Genomic DNA, 15,002 nt, shown 5'->3' with positions numbered 1-15,002 from the left:
GACATTCATTGCTACCTGATACTGGCACTGCACAAACATTGGTGATTTATATAGAGTTGAGATCAACATGGGTTGAGATACCCAGCATGAATAACATACAACCAGGCCAGAACTGATGATTTTGTTCATGAACTTACTGGAGAACATGGTCGCAGTTGAGGACTGCTGTAGAGGACTCAGGTGAAGACTTTGATGGCATGTCTGATGTATGTTCAATGTATATTATACTTGAAAACCTGGGTTACCAACTGGGCAGAACCATAGGCAGATTTGATTTGTATTTTTATGCTGAGTATTACTAATGAAGGACATAATTCCTTTTTGATTTGTCTTGTGAGTCGTTCAGAGCATTTAAAGTTTGTTGATATTTGAATTTTTACAGAGGGACACTTCTGGCTTGTTGCTGGATTCTTGGCAAGTAGTTGTCACAAGATAGATTTAACTTTAAAGCAGCATTGTACACCGCAGGGATGAGGTGAAGAGGGACTGCTCAAGAGTACAGGAGCCATGGGTAAAGAAATAGCATAAAAATAGCCAAGAACTATTCCCAAAAGAGCTTGGCCGAGGTCTTTGCAAGACAGCAGCCAGAAGGGACAGGAGGCAAAAGCAGAGGAATACTAGCAGAGGTCTGTTTCAGAAGGCCTACCACAGAATGACCACAAAAATGATGACTGCAAACAAAATAAGAAGTGAATGGAGAGTGTTGTATTTTAATTAAAAATAAACGAACAACTTTTTTGTCAAGGTGGAATGCAAGCTTGTATGCTCGAATTGTGAATAAATAATTTCTATAATGAAAAAAGCTTACATGGAATGACAATACAGTATAAATGAAATCAGAACAGTATAAAATAATTTGGATGCACAGCAACAAATTTCATAAAGCGGAAGAAGTAAGTAGGCAGTGTTACTGAAGCCAGTTATGTGGTTAGTGAACTCATTATAAAAAACTTAGGCCTCACCCAGAGGGAGAGTTTGTAAAGGAGTACATTATTGTGACCAGAACTTTATGGGTTCCAGAGAGACATTATTTCAGAAGATGAGCTTGCCTTGCAAAACTAAAAACCATACAACACCAGGTTATAGTCCAACAGGTTTATTTGGAAGCACGAGCTTTCGCAGCCCTGTGCCTTCATCAGGTGGTTGTGGTTCATTGGACGACGGATGGTATGGAGCTGTCCTTATGTGATGAATGCCACTTGACCTTAGGAAATTTTTGAATTCCCTGATGGTAACTGACATCCCATTGTCCGTTACCAGTACTTCCGGGAGTCCGTGTATCCTGAACGATGCTCGCAGCTTCTCAATCATCATTTCTGAGTTTGGCAAATGAACGTCATGCATGTCTAACCACTTGGAATGGGTGTCCACAATGACCAGGAATATTGAATCCATGAAAGGACCGGCATAGTCATGGATAACCAATCCAGGATTTACGCAGCCATTCCCATTAATGTGGGGGCACTGCTGGTGGCAATTTTTGTCCTTGTTGGCACTCTGGGCATGGTGCCACACAGCTATGTCAGCATCAAACCCTTGGCACCAAAAATAGCTTCTTGCAAGCATCTTCATCTTGGAAACCCCTGGATGGTCCCGATGGAGTTCAGTCAGTATCTGGCAGCAATCTTTACTCAGGACAATTACCCTTGCTCCCCATAGTAGTATGCCGTCCTCTACAGTATTTGGCCTTGCCAGGTCCAGAAAGGTTTCAACTAGGAGAAAATGAGGACTGCAGATGCTGGAGATCAGAGCTTAAAAATGTGTTGCTGGAAAAGCGCAGCAGGTCAGGCAGCATCAAAGGAACAGGAGAATCGACGTTTCGGGCATAAGAAGGGCTTATGCCTGAAACGTTGATTCTCCTGTTCCTTTGATGCTGCCTGACCTGCTGCGCTTTTCCAGCAACACATTTTTAAGCCCAGAAAGGTTTCAATCCTGGTTGTGATGGTCCTTCTGTTTCTCCCATTATCACCAGCTCTTTTAGTTTTGCAAGGACAGGATCCTTTTAATATCATACAATCCCAGGAGGACCAGTTCCAAAAACGCACAACCCAGATAGCCTCCTTCTTCAAGGACCGCAATTTCCCCCCCCAACGTGGTCGACGATGCCCTCCACCGCATCTCTTCCACTTCCCGCTCCTCCACCCTTGAGCCCCACCCCTCCAACCACCACCAGGACAGAATCCCACTGGTCCTCACCTACCACCCCACCAATCTCCATGTTCAGCGCATCATCCGCCATCATTTCCGCCACCTCCAAACGGACCCCACCACCAAGGATATAGTTCCCTCCCCTCCCCTATCAGCATTCCGTAAAGACCACTCCCTCCGTGACTCCCTCGTCAGGTCCACACCCCCCACCAACCCAACCTCCACTCCCGGCACCTTCCCCTGCAACCGCAGGAGGTGCAAGGCTTGCGCCCACACCTCCCCCCTCACCTCCCTCCAAGACCCCAAAGGAAACTTCCATATCCGCCACAGATTCACCTGCACCTCCACACACATCATCTATTGCATCCTCTGCACCTGATGTGGCCTCCTCTATATTGGGGAGACAGGCCGGCTACTTGCGGAGCGTTTCAGAGAACACCTCTGGGACACCCGGACCAACCAACCCAACCACCCTGTGGCTCAACATTTCAATTCCCCCTCCCACTCCACCAAGGATATGCAGGTCTTTGGACTCCTCCATCGCCCAACCACAACAAAACGACGGTTGGAGGAAGAGCGCCTCATCTTCCGCCTAGGAACCCTCCAACCACAAGGGATGAACTCGGATTTCACCAGTTTCCTCATTTCCCCTCCTCCCACCTTGTCTCAGTCTAATCCATCGAATTCAGCACCGCCTTCCTAACCTGCAATCTTCTTCCCGACCTCTCCGCCCCCACCCCAGTCTGACCTATCACCCTCACCTTGACCTCTTTCCACCTATCACATTTCCGACGCCCCTCCCCCAAGTCCCTCCTCCCTACCTTTTATCTTAGCCTGCTGGACAAACTTTCCTCATTCCTGAAGAAGGGCTTATGCCCGAAACGTCGATTCTCCTGTTCCCTGGATGCTGCCTGACCTGCTGCGCTTTTCCAGCAACACATTTTCAGCTACCCGGAGAAAACCCACGCAGACACGGGGAGAACGTGCAAACTCCATACAGACAGTCGCCTGAGGCTGGAATCAAACCAGGGTCCCTGGCACTGTGAGGCAGCAGTGCTAACCACTGAGTCACTGTGCTGCCCACTCTTGTGTCCAGTTGGATGTTGTCAGTGATAACTGGAAAGGTGTCCACGAAGTTTAAAACCAAAACTGACTCTTCCGGGGAGGCACCACCAGCAAGGTATCTGCCAGTGGGAGGTGGCTCAAGACATCCGCGTTAGCCACTTGGCTTTTTGTACAGTGTACTAACTTGTACTTAGTTAAAAATCATAAACATCAGGTACTTGAACTTTTATGTATTGAGAATAAGGGCCCAATTATGTGTTGAAAATAAGGGCCCAACACTGAATTTTACCGGAAGCTATGCACAGCACCACCTTCAGTTACCCTCGCAGGGGTTTACCATCTGTTTTTGTGACAAATTTCTGTTTGTAAATGTTTTGGCGGAATTTTCTTAAACCAAAGATGATCACCAAACCTTTCTTCTCTGTCTGGGCATATTTGCATTCAGCATCAGCCAAAGTCTGGGAAGCATACACCATGGGGTGTTCCTGTCCATTGTGCTTTGCATGTGTGAGTTCAAAACCCACTCTCAATGCCATTAAAATAACTGCACAGCGGCCGGTATCCTGTCACCAAGTCACCCTTTATTTACTAGTGCACAGTACATTGACTGTAGCCAGCCAGCTCGTAGTTGGTCCCCTGAACTGAGGAGATTCTAAATTTCCTGGTTATTTTAGTAGCCAGGGCTTTCCTGATTGGCCAAGTTTAAAACCCCTATCAAGCACCTCATAGTCAACAAGATCTTGCTGGTTCCAATCACTACAGAGATGCATAGTTAGAGTTGAGATTCACAATCTTTTTCCCAGAGTTGAAACTAGGGGGCATGCATTTAAGGTGAGGGGGAAATTTTAAGGAGATATGAGAGGTAAGCTTTTTATATAGAGAATGTAGGTGTCTGGAACATGCTGCCGGGGTGCTGGTGGAGGCAGATATGGTAGGGGCATTTAAGGAATTTTTTTGATAAGCAAATGAATATGCAAGGAATGGAGGGGTATGGACCAAGGGCAGGTGGAAGGGATTAGTTTAATTTGGCGTTATTTTTGGCAGAACATTTTGGGCCAAATGGCCGGATTTTGTGTTGTACTGTTCTGTGACACATGGAGAAAGGCAGAATTATCTAGAAGCTCAGGAAAATTGTGCAGTTGTTTTCAGAGAGAATCAGGCCATTTAGTAATGAAACAGAAACAGAAGGGAGTAGAAGAGAGGCTTAAGAATCCTGTCAAGAATTAAATAAATTATGTTAGCATTGTGGTTAAGGATCTCCAGACGAGATATTAACAAAATAAATAATATCACCATATTGCTGAAACTTACTGAAAAGAAACTAATAAAAGACATGCCAGTTGTACAAGGAACTTTCAAGTTGAGACAGGGTGACCTTTCATTGAAGATTGAGTATCTGTGAGGTTGTTCTTGAGGATAAATTAATTGAATCTTTATTTTCTGATGTTTATGATGAGTTTTAAAAAAAATTTGTTATTTGCAAAGTGGGTATTGTGTTTTTTTTTGCATGCAATAAACTTTGCTTGTTAAAGGTAAATTGGCAGTCTCATGTTCAGAAACTGACCAGCTATGGTTTATCAAACCAGGTTTCAACCTGGGATCCAATTTGACCAGTACTGCCATCAGCTGGGATCACAACAAGTGGAGGTTCTTTGTGGGATTGTGTATCTTTAAAAATGAATGAGTGAGGTTCTGAGCTTAAGAACAGGAAAGTTGTCATCAAGTATATTATCTAGGCTCAAATTTCAAAATAGCTTTGATTGTTGCTAACATGTATCTGAAATAGAAAATGTATATGAAGATAAAAAATGGTTCAAAATCATTGACAGAGTGACCAACTGAGACAGTCTGCAGCTAAATTGCAAGCTGTTACTCCTCACTTGGGTAGTGCATTGGAATCCAAGTCCTGCAGTTCCCGAAGTCAGCACAAAGCTTAAAGGTATGATAGAATCACACGAAATACCCAGTTTCCACATCCTGGTTGATAGACAGCATGGACCAGGTGACAGTATTTAATAAGAATTACTATTGATTACAAGAAAATAGACAATAAATCTAGGTGAACAATGCCTAACTATTGGCCTTTAACTCTATTACTTTGAAGCCAAATCCTCGACAAACTCTCCTTTGAACAGAGACACCAACAGGAAAAAAACAAAATGGGTGTTCTGGACAGAGGGAAAATCGGCAAAGCATTTCAGTGGTCTCTGTTCACAGGATGTGCCGAGATGGTTCTTTTACTGATCAGAATGCTGTTCCTCAGTCTTCCTTCTCTGGATGCTTTCACTGATTTGCAGGAGCAATGTTTACAGAAGGTCTCTAATTTATTAAAAGTCATAGCTTACAGCAACTGCTGAAGGAGAGATAAATTGGTTTTCGTCAGGTTTAAAGTGGCTTTTACTGTACTGAACAGATACAACTCCTGAGCTGGTGGAGGTCTGATGCCTTTTCCCTGTGCTGTTCACAGGCTCCAGCTATTCAGCTATGTGGGAAATAATCAAATCATTGTTTACAGGCAAAAGGTCTGTCATTATTAACTAGTCATTAACAGTCTCTTGAAATGCATGCTGAGTTTCTCTGTATAGTGATCGCTGTATTGATGTCAATCATGACACTGATTTCCAATTCCACTGCCATGCACAGACTTTGAATACAACGGAAGAGACAAAATTAGAGGGAATGCTGCTGGTCACTAGTCCACAGACCAATTAGCTATTTATTTTCAGCTGAATTTCCATTTCTACATACTCCCCATCTCCAGCTTGTCAGAAAAGAACACTTAAACTACTCCTTGAACAAGTAGTTGTGTGTACAGTGCTTACAATGAGTGTCAGGATACTTGCTTTAAAAAACTGCAAAAAGCCTTCAGCAATCCTTGTTTTTTCAAGCAGTTCTTTCCCATTCCAGTCCACAATTGAGAAAAAACAGAAAAATGAAAAGTCATGGTCTTAACATGCCTCCAACCTTAAAAAATGTGAATTGTCTTTTTAACTATGCATTCCATGACAAAACGAGTGAAACACAAACAATAAAAGCAAGACTTACATCCATATATTTTCCTTCCCCTTTTAGAATTTGACACAATTTTAGCATTTCTTAAACCTTTAACTTTTTGGATTTTAGACTTTTTTCCAGCATTGTGAACGGTGTTTACATTAAATGGCTGCAGCAAAAGATACCGTCTGAGTATTCTTGCATTCTGGGTTTTAAACTTTTCGGTGAAGTCCGGTGGAATATAATTGGTCTAAATCAGACTTCGTTATCATGTCAGAGGAGAGGGTTGATATCTTGGAAGGATCATCAAATGAGTTGGACACACCATTGTTTAGTCATTTTCATATTCCAATCACTAAATCTGAACTATCAACATCCTTTCTCCCCCAGCAATCCACACTCCAACCCTGCAATTACAGCATAAATGCTGTCTCCACCGCACTTCATGTCAGCTCTTATGAAGAATCATCTAGACCCGGGATGTTGATGTTGTGGCCATTTCAGAGACATGGATAGAGCAGGGACCAGAATGGTTGTTGCAGGTTCCGGGATTTATATGTTTCAGTAAGAGCAGAGAAAATAGTAAGAGGGTACAGATGTTAGTCTGTCAAGGACAGTATTTCAGTGGCAGAAAGGACTTTTGATGACCCATCTACTGAGGTAGCATAGGTTGAGGTTAGAAACAGGAAAGATCACTCTGCTGGGAGTTTTCTATAAGCTAGCAAATATTGTCCCCTTGTTCAAGAAGGGGAGTAGAGACAACCCTGGTAATTACAGACCAGTGAGCCTTACTTTGTGGTGGGTAAAGTGGTGGAAAGGTTATAAGAGATAGGATTTATAATCATCTAGAAAGTAATAAGTTGATTAGGCATAGTCAACACTGTTTTGTGAAGGATAGGTCGTGCCTCACAAACCCTACTGAGTTCTTTGAGGTGACCAACCAGGTGGATGAGAGTAAAGCGGTTGATATGGCGTATATGGATTTCAGTAAGGCTTTCAATAAGGTTCCTCACTGTAGGCTATTGCAGAGGCATGTGATTGAGAGTGATTTAGCGGTTTTGATCAGAAATTGGCTAGTTGTAAGGAGACAGAGGATGGTGGTTGATAGAAATGTTCATCCTGGAATACGCAAAGATTGGTTTTGGGATCACTGCTGTTTGTAATTTTATAACTGACCTAGTTGAGGGTGTAGAAGGATGGGTTAGTAAATTTGCAGATGACACTAAGATTGGTCGAGTTGTGGATAGTGCTAAAGGATGCTGTAAGTTACAGAGGGACACAGATAAGCTGCAGAGCTGGGCTAAGATGTGGCAAATGGAGTTTAATTTGGAAAAGTGTGAGGTGATTCACTTTGGAAGGAGCAACAGGCATAAAGAGCACTGGGTTAATGGTAAGATTCTTGGCAGTGTAGATGAGCAGAAAGATCTCGGTGTCCATGTACATAGATCCCTGAAAGTTGCCACTCGGGTTTATAGGATTGTTAAGAAGGCATACAGTGTGTTAGTTTTTATTGGTAGGGGGACTGAGTTTCAGAGCCACAAGGTTATGTTGCAGCTGTACAAAACTCTGGAGTGCCCGCACTTGCATACAGTCCTGGTCACCGCATTATAGGAAGGGTGTGGAAGCTTTGGAAAGGGTTCAGAGACAAGATACTAGGATGTTCCTGGTATGGAGAGAAGGTCTTATGAGGAAAGGCTGTAGTACTCGAGGCTGTTTTTGTTAGATAGAACGTTGAGAGGTGACTTAATTTAGATGTATAAGATAATCAGAGGGTTAGATAGCGTGGTCAGTGAGAGCCGTTTACCTTGGATGGTGATGGCTAGCACGAGAGCACATCACCTTAAATTGAGGGGTGACAGATATACGACAGATGTCAGAGGTAGTTTCTTTACTCAGTGTAATAGGGCTGTGGAACACCCTGCGTGCAACAGTAATACACTTGCCACCTTTAAGGGCATTTAAATGGTCACTGGATAAACATATGCATGAAAATGGAATTGCATCAGATAGATAGGCTTCAGATTGGTTCCACAAGTCACAACATTGAAGTCTGAAGGGCCTATACTGCGCTGTAAAGTTCTATATAGACTTGAAATGTTAGCTTGCTTTCTGTCCACGGATGTTGCCTGACCTGCTATGATTTAGAATTTTTTTTGTTTTCAGTTCAATGAGGTCAAATGAGTTGAAGTAAAAAAATCACAGAATGTGCAAGAAAGCTGCTTGCAAGAATGTTTCAGCTAGTACATAAAAAGCCCAACAAGGGAGGAGGCACGTCTGGATCTAATATTCAGAAATGAATCCATGGAAGATGCATTAGCAGGGGAGTATTTTTGAGATAGTGTAGTGATTGGAACCAGGGCCAGGTGGATCTCATTAACTAAGAGATCCTTGACTGGGGGGCCTGGATCAATCAGGAAGCCCTGGCTGACAGATATAAAAAGAAGATTCAGTACGTTTCCTGAGTCCATGGACAGGCTTTGAGCTGGCTGATCAGAGAACATATTGAGAGCACACGTAAATAAAGTGGACACTCTCACCTGTCCGAATGAGCTTGAGGAACACCACTTGTGTGTATGCAATCACTGAGCCTTATGCAGGGCATATCCTGAGCAGAGAGACCTTACCTCAGCCCACAGAAAAACCCAACAAAGCCAAGCCTCAGCCAAATGGCTAAAAATTTCTCAGGATTTGGACTAGCAAGTTATTGTAACTGCTGTCAGTATGTGAACTCAAGACAACAAAAGAGTCCTAAGAGACCTGACTTGAGTAAGAGAACTCATAGGCCAATATCCAGGAGAGTGCACATCCTGGAAACTCTACCTACATGTGGGTTGGAATAGTTAAATTGCTTAGCAACATCCAAATCAGAACCAATTAAAATAAATGGTCACCCAGTTCTCACGGGGGTTAGTTTTGGTGCAATACAATTTCGCTCAGGGCTTCAACTCTAAAGTTTGCAAAAGACCTCAGCCCATCTCTATAACCAACCATAGAATCATGCAGTAAAGAGGCCATCAAGTCATTACTAATAACAATACACTGAACAATACAATAAAAATACACTATTACCTACAGTAAGACTGAAACGGAGGCGGTTGAGGGGTGACCTTATAGAGATTTATAAAATCATGAGGGGCATAAATAAGCTGAATACCAAAGATCTTTTCCTGAGGGTACAGGAGTTCAGAAGTAGAGGGCATATTTTAAGACAAGAGGAGAAAGATTTAAAAGGGGCCTGAGGGGAAACTTTTTTACACAGTGAATGATTAATTTGTGGAATGAACTGCCAGAGGAACTGATAGATGCAGGTACAGTTCCAACATTTAAAAGACATTTGGGCAGGTACGTAAATAGGAAAGGTTTAGAGGGTAGTGGACCAAACACAGGTAAATGGGATTAGTTTAGTTTGGAAAACGGGTTGGCATAGATAAGTTGGATCGAAGAGTCTGTTTCCATGCTGTATGACTCAATGTTATGTTAGAAATGAAATTAGAGGCTGGAAGACGAAGGAATCATCAAACCAGTGCAGTTTGCAGAATGGGTAGCACCAGTCATACTGATTGTGAATCCTAACAGCTCAGTTTGCCTTTGTGGGGAGCTTAAACAGTATACTGCTTCTCACAGCTGGATAAATACCCATAGAGGATTTATATGCAAAACTGGTAGGGGGAGCTGTCCTTCACAAAACTGGACATGAACCACACTTACCTCTAATTACAACTAGATGAGGAGTCCTTAAAGTAAGCCACGATTAATACCCATAAGCATTTGTACAGTATTCAAGACTGTCATTTAGCGTATCATCAACCTGCGTTGTTTTCCAGAGAACGATAGCGAACATTTTACAAGGTCTACCCAAGTTTGCCATTTATCTGGATGACGTGCTAATAACCAGGAAGACCAATAAAGAGTACTTGGACAACTTGAACATTAAACATTTCCTCCCAGCAGGCGTACATCTTAAAAGGGAAAAATGCATGTCCCAAGTGACGTACTTGTGCTACAGAGTAGGCAAAACCAGGTTACACCCATTGGAAGATAAAGTGAGGGTGATCAAAGTTGCCCCTGCTCTAATATCTGTAATGCCCCTGCTCTAATGTCTGTACCAGAACTGAGGTCCTTCCTTGGGTTGATTAATTATTAAAGGAAATTCATATGCAACCTGGCCTCCATCTTGGCGTCCTTACTCGTACTATTGATAAAGGATCAGCTTTGGAAATAGTTGGGTAGCCGAGAAGCAGCCTTTAGGGAAGTAAGAAAGCAGCTAATGTCATCTAAGGTGTTGGCCTACTACAAACCCAAGTGAGAGGTGGTGCTGACATGCAATGAGTCTCTGTATGGTTTGGAGTAATGTTGACTTACTGGTGCCCCAACAGACAGGAACACCTGATACCACATACTTCCTGGACATTGGCTATTGCTTAATGCAAACATTGCCAGACAGAGAAGGAAGGTTTGGCAGTCATCTCTGTGAGAAAGTTTCACCAATACCTTTACAAATACCTTCACCAATACCTTTACAAAGTTTCACCAATACCTTTACAAACATAAGTTTCACCAATACCTTTACAAACATAAGTAATGGACCATAAACCCCTACTAGGGCTACTTAAAGAAGACAAAGCTGTGCTGGCTGAATTTAGTGGTTGGCCCTTATTCTCAGTGCACACAATTACAAGTTGGAACACCATCCAGGAGGCCAAGTGGCAAATGCGGATGCCTTGAACCGCCTCTCACTGACAGATACTTCATCGGTGATGCTTCCCCTGGGTCAGTCATTCTCGTTTTAAACTTTTAGGACACCCTTCCCATCACTGCTGACAATGTCCGAGTGTGGACACAAAAAGGACCCATCCTGGCAGAACTAAAACAGCTGGTAGTAATGGGAGAAACAGAAGGGCTATCACAATCAGGACTGAAATCTTTCTGGATCTGGCAAGAGTAGTTCACCATAGAGGATGGCATTTACTATGGGGAGCAAGAGTGATTGTTCAGAGTATAGGTTACTGCCAGTTACTAGCTGAACTCCACCAGGGTTATCCAGGGGTTTCCAGAATGATGATGTTGGCAAGAACACAGAACACAAAACAGTACAACACAGTACAGGCCCTTCGGCCCTCAATGTTGTTCCAATCTTTTATCCTACTCTAAGACGAGACAAGCCTACATACCCTTCATTATACTATCTTCCATAGAAACATAAAAACATAGAAAAAGTACAGCACAGAACAGGCCCTTTGGCCCACGATGTTGTGCCGAGATTTAATCCTAACGTAAAGTATAATAACTTAACCTACGCACCCCTCAACTCACTGCTATCCATGTGCATGTCCAGCAGTTGCTCAAATGTCCCCAATGACTTTGCTTCCACCACCACAGCTGGCAACCCATTCCATGCATTCACAACTCTCTGCGTAAAGAACCTACCTCTGACGTATCCTTTATACCTTCCTCCTAATACCTTCAAACTATGACTCCTCGTACCAGTCAATCCTGCCTTGGGGAAGAGTCTCTGGCTCTTCGGCCCTGTTTTCTATCTATTCCACTCATTACTTTGTATACCTCGATCAGGTCTCCTCTCTTACTCCTTCTCTCCAGAGAGAAAAGTCTAAGCTTATTCAACCCTTCTTCATAAGGCAAGCCCTCCAGTCCAGGCAGCATCCTGGTAAACCTTCCTTGCAGCCTCTCCAAAGCCTCCGTATCTTTCCTATAGTAGGGCAACTAGAACTGGACACAATATTCCAAGTGTGGTCTCACCTAGGACTTATAGAACTTCGCAGCTCTTAAACTCGATCCCCCTGTTAATGAAAGTAAAAACACCATATGCTTTCTTAACGACCCTATCCACTTGAGTGGCAACTTAGAGGGATCTATGTACTTGCACAACCAGATCCCTCTGTTCCTCCACACTGCTAAGAATCCTGTCTTTAATCCTATATTCAGCATTTGGGTTCGACCTTCCAAAATGCATCAGTTTGCATTTATCCAGGTAGACCTCCATCTGCCATTTCTCAGCCCAGCTACAACATCCACACTATCCACCACTCCACCAATCTCTGTATCGTCGGCAAACATACTAACCCACGATTCCACTTCCTCATCCAAGTCATTTATAAAAATCACAAAGAGCAGAGGTCCCAGAATCTGATCCCTGCAGAACACCACTGGTCACCAAGCTCTAGGCTGAATACCTTTAATCTACCATATTTATTGGCCAGGATTAGATGCAGATAAGGCTGCATTGGTGGGGCAGTGTTCAGAGTGCCAACAAGGACAAAAGTTATCACTGGCAGCACTCCCATATTCATGGGAATGGCGGGGTAAATCATTAATTAGTTATACATGGACTATGTATGTCCTTTCAATGAGTTCAATGTTCCTTTTCATTGTGGATGCTGATTCAAAGTGGCTGGACAGGCATATATTTTATTTGATTTATTGTAGTCACATGTACCAAAGCACAATGAAAAATGTTGTTTTGTGAGAAGTATAGGCAGATCATAGCAAATAAGGACGTAGAGATCATTGGGTGCTTAGACAGAGCAAGGTGTGTAGGTCACCCTGCACAGGAGATGCATAAAGCAAGATCAACATTAGCAAGATTAAAATTAATTGAAGTTAAAGAGTCCATTCAGCAGTCTAATAACGGCAGGGAAAAAGCTGTTCTTGAATCTGTTGGTCCATGTGTTCAAGCTTCCATATCTTCTGCCCAATGGAAGCGGCTGTAGGAGAGCTTTACCGAGTGTGAGGGGTCTTTGATAATGTTGGCAACTTTCCTGCAGCAATGAGAAGTGTAAGTGGAGTCCATGGATGGGAGGTTGGCTTCTGTGATGGTCTGGCTGTGCACACAATCTTCTGTAGTTTCTTAACAGTCGTGAGCAGAGCAGTTGCCATTCCAGGCCAATATGCAACTGGATAGTATGCTTTCTATGGTGCATCTATAAAAGCTCCAGTGTTCACTTGGCAAACTCAGGGATGATCATTGAAATGCTGGGAGTATTGTTTGCTATACAAGGATTAGATTAGATTAGATTAGATTAGATTAGATTACTTACAGTGTGGAAACAGGCCCTTTGGCCCAACAAGTCCACACCGACCCGCCGAAGTGCGACCTGCGGAAGCGCAACCCACCCATACCCCCACATTTACCCCTTCACCTAACACTATGGGCAATTTAGCATGACCAATTCACCTGACCTGCATATCTTTGGACTGTGGGAGGAAACCGGAGCACCCGGAGGAAACCCACGCAGACACAGGGAGAATGTGCAAACTCCACACAGTCAGTTGCCTGAGGTGGGAGTTGAACCCAGGTCTCTGGCGCTGTGAGGCAGCAGTGCTAACCACTGTGCCACTGTGCCGCCCAATAAGCACTGTGGACTCCCGGATGTATTGGTCAAGGACAGTAGGACGTCATTTACCAGTAGAGATTTGAGTATGTCTTAAGTTGAATGGTATTTGGCTCGATTGGACAACTCCATACCATCCACTGTCCACAGTTAAGGTGCCAGAGGACTGGAAATTTGCTGACATTGTCTCATTATTATAAAAATGGGGGAATGGATAAACCACGAAATTACAGACCAGTAAGCCCTTCACTGGTGGGAAAGGTTATTAAAAAGAAGTCTGAAGATCAGAGGCACAGATTAATCAGGGATAATCAGCATAGATTTGTTAAGGAGAAATCGTTGTATGGGAATCAACAATTTGGAGGAATACAAAGGTATTAAATTTTAGATAACAAGCTGAAGGACACCAAAATAATAAAGAAAAATGGCTAGAGTCTAAAAGTGCTGTAAAGATCAGCCACTTCGTCCTTGGTTGAGTCTGGTATGGCAGTGGCGAAACAGTAGCATAAGGGGAACACAGCAACATCGCTAAGGTGGGCCTAACAGCAAAAAATGCGACCCTGGCGTTGGTGGGTCTGGTGCATATGATGGCAAGGCGGTGGCATAGGAGAGTCAGTCCAGCGATGAGAGTTGGTGCCTGAAGAGTGGTGACTTCAATGTTGGTTGGGTCTGGTGTAGTTGGCGGTGAGGCAGTGGAAGAGGGATGGCAGGATAGGGATCATTGATGGACTCTATTTAAGCTACATCTTTCTTTTCTTATTCTTAAACTATTCAAATTGACATTGGATCGTGGTGACTGCAGAAAAGCTTTTCACTGTATTTTACTGTTTTTCTCAAATAAAATACATATGAAAATATATAACATCATTCATCATTCAAGAAAATAATATGCTTTCATTAATAAGATTTGATATTCAAAGTTAGCTGCTGCAAGTTAAATGGAAGACTTGGCAGGAACATCCAAGAAATACCCTGGAAAGGGTAGATCAGGAAAGAAAATAAGTATTAAAATATCGCAATAGCACAGGTGAAGTGTGTTCCCTTGAAATTAGTAGGAAGGGGCAGATGGTTCCCAGCAGTAAAGCAATTCTTCATTAATTATTGATGATAAAAATCAGACCACTGGAGTTTTGGAATATATTGCAAACGGAGAGGTATTCCTTATTGTTCTAATCAAGCAGGTAAAGTAAGCAAAATGCTGAAAGACCAAACCAATCGCTGATGCAGCCTGATGATACAATTTTTCCTCCAGTAGGGTGAGTGAAGAAAAAAATTAAAACAATTTAACAAGACACTTTTGGATACAGATTTGTCTGCTATCTTAACTGGGGCATTTGTTTTACCAGGATGGTTAGGTTTGCTGAGCCCAGGGCCCTGGAGGGGGGACTCATGAGGTAATACGGGTATATACACAACACTTCCGTTTTTTTGTTTGGGAGTTTGCAC

The sequence above is a fragment of the Chiloscyllium plagiosum genome, unplaced genomic scaffold, assembly GCF_037043375.1.
Source record: "Chiloscyllium plagiosum isolate Xiang-an unplaced genomic scaffold, Cpla_swu_hap1 HiC_scaffold_42, whole genome shotgun sequence".
Classification (NCBI taxonomy): Eukaryota; Metazoa; Chordata; class Chondrichthyes; order Orectolobiformes; family Hemiscylliidae; genus Chiloscyllium; species Chiloscyllium plagiosum.
This window is presented reverse-complemented; position numbering follows the sequence as displayed.